Source organism: Anticarsia gemmatalis, chromosome 8, assembly GCF_050436995.1.
Source record: "Anticarsia gemmatalis isolate Benzon Research Colony breed Stoneville strain chromosome 8, ilAntGemm2 primary, whole genome shotgun sequence".
Taxonomy (NCBI): domain Eukaryota; kingdom Metazoa; phylum Arthropoda; class Insecta; order Lepidoptera; family Erebidae; genus Anticarsia; species Anticarsia gemmatalis.
In genome coordinates this window covers 8,098,638-8,109,732 of record NC_134752.1, presented here as the reverse complement: position 1 = coordinate 8,109,732, position 11,095 = coordinate 8,098,638, and the positions used below count along the sequence as shown (strand labels likewise).

Here is an 11,095-nt window from a genome sequence, read left to right as displayed (position 1 = left end):
CGTATCGTGATGATATATAGCCTATAGCCTTCCTCGATAAATGGGCTATCTAACACTAAAATAAATTTTCAATGACCAGTAATTTCTGAGATTAGCGCGTTCAAACAAACAAACAAACTCATCAGCTTTATAATATTAGTATAGAAGTATAGATTATAATTTCAACTTTTTCCTCTTTTACGGAAGGAGACTTTTGTCCAGCAGTGAGGCGGTAATTGGTTAAAATGTTAGTGTTCAGCGGTTTATATTTTCCGCCTGTGCACCAAATCCTAGCACATAACAACTATATTGTTTATTTTAATTTGCATTACTACTTTACTAATAAAGTTTACCACAGCTGTTTCAATCGTTAACAAACTAGCTGTGATGTTCAAAGGAACAGATCAGACAGAAAAAAAATAGATTGAATTACATGCATAACAAGAATAGGGTAAAGACCCTATTCTTGTTATGCATGTAATTCAATCTATTTTTTTTTCGATTATGAAAAAAAATCTATTAATATACAGAGTGTGGCGTAAATAATGGATAATCCTTTACCAGCGGATGGGCGACAACCCAACTGATCTAAATATCAAAATTTACCTCTGGCACAAGTATCATAGTTTTTGAGATTTTGGCCATTTTGTGTGTTTTTAAAAAAATCGATTTACGCTCGTTCTTTTTGATGCTGTGATCACAATTTAAGGCTTTTTTTAAATCCGTTTTTTGCAAATAAATCCTGAATAGATGTGCTATTGAATCTACAATCTTGTTTTGTTATTACTACTTGTTTTTTATTTAAATTATGCATTCAAAGTTAAATTTTATAATCTTTCACAACTTTTGTGCAACTTTGAGCACTTGTGGTGAAAAAAAAATGTATGGTGGCTTTACTGCCCACGCCATAAATAATTTCTAAATTTTATTAGAATTCTAAATTGGTATAACATGCAGCATTAATACCGATTATTGTCAAAATATTACAACGAACTTAAATTATTAACACTTTTGCCGGTCGACTAATTTTATTTTATCAGCGCGTTTAAGCTAAGTTTGCTTTCAAATATTCATGTTTATAGGGTTATTACACTATTAAAGATTATTTAGATGATAAAAAAGCTTGGAACTGTGCTGCTTCTACCAAGTCTATTTCAAAGTAATGTATTACAATTTGATGAAAAATGATTTTTTTGTCAACAGAGTAGTTTTCTTTAGATTTCTAATTATCTTTATTATTTGAATAGTATTTATGTTTTGTATTTCTTTTTTTTTTTCAACACTGCACACAAGTGCTCAAAGTTGAACAAAAGTGTTGAAATATTATAAAATTTAACTTTGAATGCACAGGTTAAATAAAAGACAAGTAGTAATAACAAAACAAGATATTAGGTTCAATAGCACATTAATTTAGGATTTAAATGCAATTTTTTTTTGCCATTATGTGTGTTTAAGAAAACGATTTACGCTCGTACTTTTTGGTGCTGTGATCACAAATTAAGACTTTTTTTTAATCCGTGTTTTGCAATTAAATCCTGAATAGATGTGCTATTGAATCTAGAACGCGCATAGCGTGAAAAAATTAAATTAGTCGACCGGCAAAAGTGTTAATAATTTAAGTTGTTTGTAATATTTTGACAATAATCGGTATTAATGCTGCATGTTATACCAATTTAGAATTCTAATAAAATTTAGAAATTATTTATGGCGTGGGCAGTAAAGCCACCATACATTTTTTTTTCACCACAAGTGCTCAAAGTTGCACAAATTTTGTGAAAGATTATAAAATTCAACTTTGAATGCATAATTTAAATAAAAAACAAGTAGTAATAACAAAACAAGATTGTAGATTCAATAGCACATCTATTCAGGATTTATTTGCAAAAAACGGATTTAAAAAAAGCCTTAAATTGTGATCACAGCATTAAAAAGAACGAGCTTAAATCGTTTTTTTAAAAAACACACAAAATGGCCAAAATCTCAAAAACTATGATACTTGTGCCAGAGGTAAATTTTGATATTTAGATCAGTTGGGTTGTCGCCCATCCGCTGGTAAAGGAATATCCATTATTTACGCCACACCCTGTATATGTTCTAAATATAATTTACTAAAAATTAATGTAAGTAACTAAGTAGCAAATCAAGCTATTACGAAACGAAAGAGCAATAACTAAACGTTGTCCCAGCTGTCACTGTCAAATCTGACAATACTATATTTGTCAACACACCGCTCTGAGGTGGTGCTGTACTGTACATTTTAGTTTAATTATAGTTTTCTACATAAATCTAATTCAAATATTGCTTGAAAATTGATAAAAATGTTCAGCGCTATGTTATAAAATAAGTGAAATTGTCGCATCAGCTGCTGGAGGCACAAAAAGGTCAGTTATTAACATTTCATAATTAGAATGTAACAGATTGCGTTCTCGTAACATTAATGCACTTTAAAAGGGTAATACCATGTAACAGTTACAAAAAGAATAAGGTTTTAATAAACATTTTAGGAATAAAACTGGTTTGAAATTTTTAAACCATAAATTATTTTAATAAGAATATCAGGTATAGGAATAAGGCCTTTCACTTCTAAATAATGAGTTAAGTGAATTTTCACTACGTTATTACTAACATAAATTTACTTTTTTAAATAAAGACAGCTTAAGACTTAAGACTACAATTTTTTTTAACCTTTGTGAACCAAGTGTTTATGCCAAGTGCAGTAATCAAGCTCTATTGTCTAGTTCATTGCTTGTTTACTTAAACAAATAGGTGTGTGGCGTGTAGTGTACATAATGCAGTAGAAATCAAAGAGGTTTAATTTACTGATCTTTGTAAATGGGGTTTGATTGATGATTATTTTTTTAAAAATTGCTCACAGATACCTACTATAAGACATTGCAGATGTATGTATGTTTTTACTTTTAAAAACTTACAATATTTGTATTAATAAATCAGACGTTTTATTACATTTTCAGGGGAAAATAATTCTAAAACTTTTTTTTTTTTTCATAGAGTTAATATATCATGTCATAAAGTTAATATTACAGTACCTACACTACTTCAAAAGGCATGTTGTTTCAGGAAACAAAATTAACAATAATATTACAGAGAATAAAGGTTATATATCTACGTTATATATGCAATTATAATACTTCTCTATTGTAATCATACTGTGTACAACAACAATTGTTTAGTACTTTACTCTGTAAAACTAATAATGATTAGAGAAAAAATTTTTTTAAAGAAATCTTTAAACATACTGGTAAACATTTTAGTTGATCAGACTTCAGTATAATATTGAACATATTGTATTAAAATATTCATATAGAGGAGTGCTTCATAATCAGGTGAATAGTACTAGTAACCGGGAGTCCTGCATAGTAAGATGTATAGATGTGAAAGAATTAAAGGAAGTTGGTAAGAGTCATACCAAGTGGCAACACCTGGTATGTAGGCGTTGTGATATTCGTGCTTCATAAATCATAGTTTTCTCTTAATAATCATAGACCAGTGCAATCCCAGAATCTAGCATTGCCACAATGGATAACAATGATTTACTCCCGACCCAAGCATAAATATATTAAATATGTTTAGATAGTTATTAATTGATTCATATAATATAAGTTAATCCATGATTTAATACAAGTAAATAATCAATCACTCAGTAATTTAATAAAGATAAATTTTCATTGAGTACTCACTATCTTTTTATAACTGCATTATTTTTTACTAATCTTAGTTTGGTCTTAATTAACTGGCTATATTTTTACCTTCAACTTTGTCTTCAAAGTTCAGCTCTTGCTAACTATGCATCAAATATTATCACAATCAGTTTATAATTTGTGCATGATTAAGTTTTTGTAGTTTAATTATTTTTCTTATTGGAATGAAATAGGCTCACTGCACTTGGCCAGTGTGGACTCAGTGTAACCTGTCCCTTAATCCGGGAGGAGATCCTCACCCAGCAGTGGGACATTAATGGATTAAATCTATTTATTTTATTCTCTTTATAAAAATGTATTATATTTATATTTAGTTTAGCCCACAAACAAACCCACCAACACATTTACATTAATATTATTAGAATACATATAGGTGATTTAATTTCTTATTGTTCCATATGTAATACTTTATTTTTCTTATCAGTACATATTAAGTTCTTTATGATTATATCATTATTTTATAATAATTTTATAACAATGACTGAAAATAACAATAAATTATATAAAGTACCACTTAATCTGTTTACCATTTTAATTTGTTATGGAATGAATCAAATATGTCTGATAATAATAAGTTATTATTGAAATTATGGTTTGTTGATATACCAGAGTATATTACCTTTTCCAATGATTGGTCTAGTTAAAAAAGTAGTGTTTTAAACCTAGAAGAAAAAAATGCTATTATGTTAACAAATAAAATTGCTACAAACCAATAATAAATTGGTTGTAATTTGTCCGTAAAACAATAAACTACCATCGCAACTACAACTGACGATGAAATCGTTAATAGATTGATGTGCGTTATTATTTTGTTTGCAAACAATCGCACGCGACTTAGCTTCCTTCAAAATTTGATTGCATCTACAAAGCAATTTTCTGACTATTTATCATTAAATGCAGTTGATAGGAAAAAAATCTTTCATATGATGCAAGTTTTTCCTATCACTCCTAGGTTTATGAATATGACTTACTGACGTGTCTTAATTGATAGCTGTTTTTACTGACTTTGAGAGAAATGATCCTTTTGAAAAACCTGTGGTTATATTAAGGACCACAGTCTATCTATCTAAGCCCTGTTTCTTAAGTCACTGTGTATCAGTGTTATTAAATAGTGAGTAGACAAAAATTTTGACCAGATAAAATTACGTTAAAATATTTCTTGTCAAATCATTTAAAGAAAACAAAAACCGGTCGAATGTAAGGAGGAACATATAACTCCTACTTTTTTGTAGTCTCTAAAAATGACAATTACATGCTTCGCAATTATTCTGTCTACATGCTCTACATCAGTGGTTCCCAACCAGTGGTCCGCCGAAGTCAAAATATGGTCCGCGAATGTCATAAAAATTTTATATTTTCCGGATGATTACTACACTTTATTTTTAATATATTTACATAGTGGTCCCTGCTAACAAGAATAATTTATATAAAAGTGGTCCCGGACTAAAAAAAGGTTGGGAACCCCTGCTCTACATGAACTCTACATATTTTTAGTTACAACCACAACCGAAATTCGCTTATATAATTTATTTCATTTCAGTTACAACTTAATTTGCAAAAATGTAAAAGTGTAATGTAAATTATAAGTACCTACCTTGATACAGTTCCTTTCAAACATTGTTTATTATGGAAGTAAATAATATCGATATTGTACCTTCACCGGAAGAACTTGTTACAGCCCTTAATTTGACTCGATGTTAAAATATAATGAGCCGAATAAAAAACAACTTTCTAGCTTACTGGCGCATTATACGGAAATATTATTTTATTTCGTATTGTTATATACTAGAAAATAGCAACAAATGTTGTAGTACCTAACTTATTTTAAGTATGTTTTCGTTACACGTTTTTTGTTAAGTGCATAGAAAAACGCGATACAAAAAGCAAAGCATCAAAGAAGCTTCAAAAAGTAAAAACTATTTATGTAACATATTTTTATTGAAATTGAAAAAGTCGATTAAAAACTCAATGGAACGATTCCTTGAACTGCGAACGAAAAATCCGCGTATAAACCCGTATTTATTTTTATTTGTTCGACGGACAGACAGAGAGGTTTTATTTTTTTTATAGAACGAGGGAAGTTATGAGGGGCAAGTGGTCGCGCGCCTATCGGCATTCGTATCGACCTGTCAGTCAGTGAACGAACGCTCAAGTGGTGTGCCCGCGCAGGGTTTTGTCCTAAATTCTTAATTTTAAAATGTGGAATTAATTTTGTTTTTTTGTGACAGTGATTTTATATAGTAATTTTTCTTATAAATTCAGGTACTTATTTGCTATTTTTTTATTTTATTATTTTTATATACGGCTAGGGGAACATAATTCATTCTTATGTTTTTACTTGCTAGTTACTTATAATAAATCTGAAACCGGATAAATATTAGAAGTATATTTTTCTTAGCAAAATGTTTTTTTTATCAATACATTTTTCACGTTAAATATACTAAATGGAAACAATATCATACTAAAATACTTACTAATCAATGTAAACATTTAAATATCTAATATTTGTGAAGGGTACTTGCTTGATGTGCAACTCTACTATAAAACCTCGTGTATCCAATACCACAATTATTTAAAATAACAACATGAAACCACAATATTATCAAATAAAAAACTGTTATTGTCACGTTATCGTTAATACAGCGAATTTACATTTTTACAGCACGTTATCAAAACTTCCTAATAAAATTGGCGAAACTACAACGGAACACTCGTTTTGACGCTGGTGTTAGACACTTATATATTATCGCGAATATTATACTTTACAATAATTACTCGCTTACATTTATAAAAAAAATATCCACTTGTGATCGATGTGATCAATCAACCTAAGTTTAGTCAAATTATCGATATTTTCTCAAAGTTATGTGTTAATTAGTAAAAAGAAAACACTTTCTTTTACAAAAATCTAAATAGATTTTTAAGAGGGTTTATCTAATACTCTAACTCTCAGTTGGCTACCGTGATGGACTAGAGGTTTAACCCTTACCAACTAGAGGCTAGAGGTCTAAACCAGTAATGGATAAACTTCGGTGCTCCAAACATTTTGTTTTACTAAAAACGATTCAAATTCTAGAAAAGATCCGAATGAACTTGACCATAGAACTTCAGTAAATTATTTCAGAAGGTACAGGTATATGCGCTATCTTTCAGATAATATTATCAATTTACTTCGGTAGATACTCACAGAAACCCGTAAATTGCATAAAAGTTATAATTAATTTTATTAATTAACTCTTAAGCTTCTGGAAAATTACGATTTTTAAACAATATTCAATAGTTTACTTTATTTATTAAAAAAAAAACTCCCAAAAACTAATAAACTTTAGTTTATTTAGTTCCATTATGTCTTTCACAATTCACTCACGAAAGTCATCTCCATAGACATCAGAGGTAATGCTGCTTCGTGAAACTACCTTTCTCCGAAACAGGTTGAATTAAGAGCTAGCAAATTGAATGAATATCCTAAACGATATGATAAAATCGTTCTGACATAATGTAAAATTTTTAAATTGCTACAAATATAATTAAACACTCATTATCCATCGCATCCAAACAAAAACACTAGGTCGGAAAGTTTTTTCTGAAGTAAAATGCATTTCAAGAAACGTTAATTTCTTATAGACTAGCTGATTTGAATAGTAGACAAACACTTAATTGTAGACGGTATCAATTTATCACAGCGTATAATAGCTGTGTCCTTTCTCGTTTATGATCCTAAGAAAACAATTATTCGCCGTGTTTTTACAATGATAATGATCACTGTAGATGATTACTTTACGTAGGTAGTTATGCATTTACAGAATATTGATCAATCGTGCTACTGAGACTCGACTGATTTAAAAAGTTCGGAGGTCTTATTACTATTATTTACTAACATTAATGAAATCATTTATGAGCATGTTAAACTAAATGTGTAATTATTATGACTGCTATTAGCGAAAGTAAATCTGACAGTTTGTATGTGAAGTCTCCACAGCTTAGCTGCCTAACAGATTTAAGACAGAATTGAAAACGGTGATAGATTATATTTTGTGAAAAATATAATCACGAGCGATATCGCGCAAAAGCTAGTAAACTAAAGCATATATATTTTGAAAATGTTTATTGATGTATAATTTCAGCTATAAAGTTGAACAATCGCATTAGTTTTGTGTACCCTACTTTAGCTCATAATATTATGTAAATTTTGTACTAGACAAGAACAATATCAACATAGAATGCTATGTTTTATTGCTCAATACCGTCATGCGATCGTGTTTTTTTAGTAATTCAGAACTAAAAAGTACTTAAGTTCCTTTAGTCTACATGTACGCATACACACAAAATAAAACGTAGGTACCTATTGATACCGGTGACCACCAATTTTTTTATAGATATTAAGAAAAACTTTTATAAAGGGAATATATTAACACAATAATCACATCTATAAAATCTTGTCAAAGTTGCACGTTTACATACATATTTATTGTTTGCGACTTTACCCAGAGTGCTTAGACCCAAGACGTCGACTTAAAGTTGTAACGGCGAAGCAAGTCAGTCTATGTAATTAGTTTTTATTGTGCACTGAAAGAATTTATAATGAGCCTAAGCTCAGCTTTCTGTATATCTTGTGAAAGCTAGCGCACAATCTGTTTTTATTTTTGTTTCGAGAGCTGACGAAGCAGAATATAAATAAATCTAATGGTTCGCTGATCTCGTTTTATATTTACTTTTATTAAATTAGTTAGAATTTATTTCAATCACTAATGTTTCTTTTAATTTACGCGAATTCGATTTCATGCTTTGTCTAGAATTCTAATTCCATTTTTTTATAAATCAGTGCCTAATTTCTAGTACTATTAAATCAGTAAAATAATGAACATTGTCTTGGGATATCTGTGATTCTGCGCACGTGTAGCAAACTTACATTCTCGTTATGAAAACCCAAGTAAACTGTAGAGACAAGACTGCAATGCGAAGTCGTTTTACAGTTTCGTTGATAACAACAATTGAGACAATTGTTTGCTATTGTGACACCACTAAATGACCTATTTTTTAAAAGTCGTTTATTATTATATTGCATAAGCGGTAATAAGCTAATGTAAGATGAGACCGACCTTCATATTATCATTAGGCGTAATCAAAATATTTCATTTACGATTACTTCGTTAGTTTATTTATAAAAATATTAGATGGTTATTAATACGTAGTTCGGGATCACGGAAATAGTTGAATCCGTGAGTTTTTGTTATCTATGTTATCAATAGCCTTTGGGGGCAGTCTAATAAAGATAATGGACTCGCCTTTGTCGCATCTTTAATATATTTATTTTATATATGTTTTAATACTGCATTTATGACATGATATTTAAAGTTTTTGTGTTGTTGCGAAACATTTCGCTTAATCTTTATGGATGGAGTTTATTTGATGTCCGATAAATTGCATCCAGTGCATCGGAAGAAACAATATAAGCTTATCAAACTCTGTAAAGGTCGAAAGGGAAACATCCGGGAATATTGTAATTTTAACTCGTTACAGCTCAATAATAAATGAATGAATCAACGCTTTAACGTCACGTTGTGCATCATTCATACTTAAGTGTCATTTATAACCGAAATCACTTTAATTATGTTTTAAGACTGCAATGTTTGATAAATCTTATCTTTTCGAAATAAATAGGTACTGTGCTAAGTAATCTTTTCAGATTTTAGCAGAATTGTGATAATCATATGTAAGAACCTAATCTGCCAGACTTCGTTATCTTGTCTGGTTGTTCCACAGCTGGCCTGCCTAAACAATACGTTCCCAAAAGGATGTTTATGAAATTGCCAAAAATCTTCATGCATTGTGTTTCAGACGGCAACTTTGGGAACGTATATAATATGAGGTTTTGTTTAGCAATGGCTCTTCGGTTCAGTCCACAATGATATCGTAGTACACGAGAGTCACGTATCAAGTGACAGACGCCGGAATGTTCTTAGGCTAGAGAAACTGACACCAATAGGATGTGGTTCCACAATAAAATTCTTTTTCGCTTTGTTGCGAATTTTATTTTAGCCAATATTTCTTAAGACATGCGAATACGCGTAGGGCTTTTGTTATAAGAGCAAATATTTCAAAGAAACAGATTTTTCTTTATTTTCTACTTCATAAATAATATATTGGCGTGAAAGTACATTGTGAAAGCGGAGCACGTAATTACGTATGTTACCTTCAAAACTTAGATACACTACATGTGAAATAGCTATTTTTTGATAAAACACCAGAACGCCTGTAGCATCCCAATTAGGTTTAACTCGATGTAGTGCGTTAATAAAGAAAAAAAGAAAATATTTGTGGTCTTTCATAAAAGCTTATAACGAATTTAAGCACTGACATTATTCTCGGGGAGCGAGAAGAGAATACTAATGTACTCGTGAAAGTCGACCTAGCACATACGCTTACATAGAAAACAATGGAGTAATCTGATAGGATTTAGACATTCACGTTAGGTTCATATTATATCAACGCCCTTTCTCAGACATTAATACATTATGTATTCTCGATACGGTAAACATGATATTCATGAATTAAGAAGAGGCCCCTGTGTCTTAGATTATTATCTAAGAATATTCTCAAAAGACGTATCGGTCATAGATCATTGTGCCCCAGTAACCTTATTTGGTTTTAGATAAGTTTTAATTAGAATACAATGAGTCATTTATGATAAATAGGTACAGTACATTTTATTGGAATATAGACCACGTTCCAATTAATTGATTTTATTAAAAATAAAAGAAGAGCGTAACGAAAACTATAAGGAAATAACATACTCAACAAACGCCGCAGCCGTTGAAAATTGGTTCAATGAAATTTGAACACGATTTTCGCAATACTTACCGTCTCTATATCGAATGTCTGGTTTTGAGATCCAGAATACATACGAGCTCTTTGTGTTGAGGCGCTATTCGATTCGACTCAGTTTATGCAGCGTGAATACCGTTTTTTCCAGAATAATTCTGTCTCTATACTAAGAATATGAGAAAAATATAGTACATGTTTATAAGATATCTGAAAAAGACGTTAACTTTGATAACATACAGTTTAGTATCAATAAAACCATAAACATTTTTTGTTCAAAATTACAGTAGCGAAAAACGCGGAGAGTGCCAAATCGTGACATGACTGCGAGTAACATTTTTATCTGTTGTGATCGGGCTATTTGCTAGGAAATCGCGTAATATGTCGAGACAACGGTACTCAATGCCAGTCACTCAGCAAGTTTTACGAGTTCCGCAATATTAAGTTACGCGGTAAAAACTATATACAAAAGTCCCAAGTACTTTTGACAGGGTTTGATGCAAGCGCTGCAAAATTTCTACAGTAAAGTATCTGCTGCTATCGAATAACCTTCAGTCTGAAAGCAATGAATACCG

The 11,095-nt window shown here is 30.4% G+C and overlaps 1 protein-coding gene across 2 annotated transcripts in view; it reads left to right on the top strand.

The window, feature by feature from the left end:
• The first annotated feature begins 2,199 nt into the window (after positions 1-2,199).
• The window catches only part of LOC142974951 (sodium-independent sulfate anion transporter), a 48,133-nt gene continuing 39,237 nt past the window's right edge, over positions 2,200-11,095 (top strand). The window contains exon 1 of one of the 2 annotated variants that reach the window (XM_076117530.1): positions 2,200-2,360. The gene's annotated coding sequence lies outside the window, so the exon portion shown is untranslated. Of the gene's footprint in view, positions 2,361-5,826; positions 5,961-11,095 lie in introns of those variants that run through there. The other variant, XM_076117531.1, reaches the window with a different exon arrangement.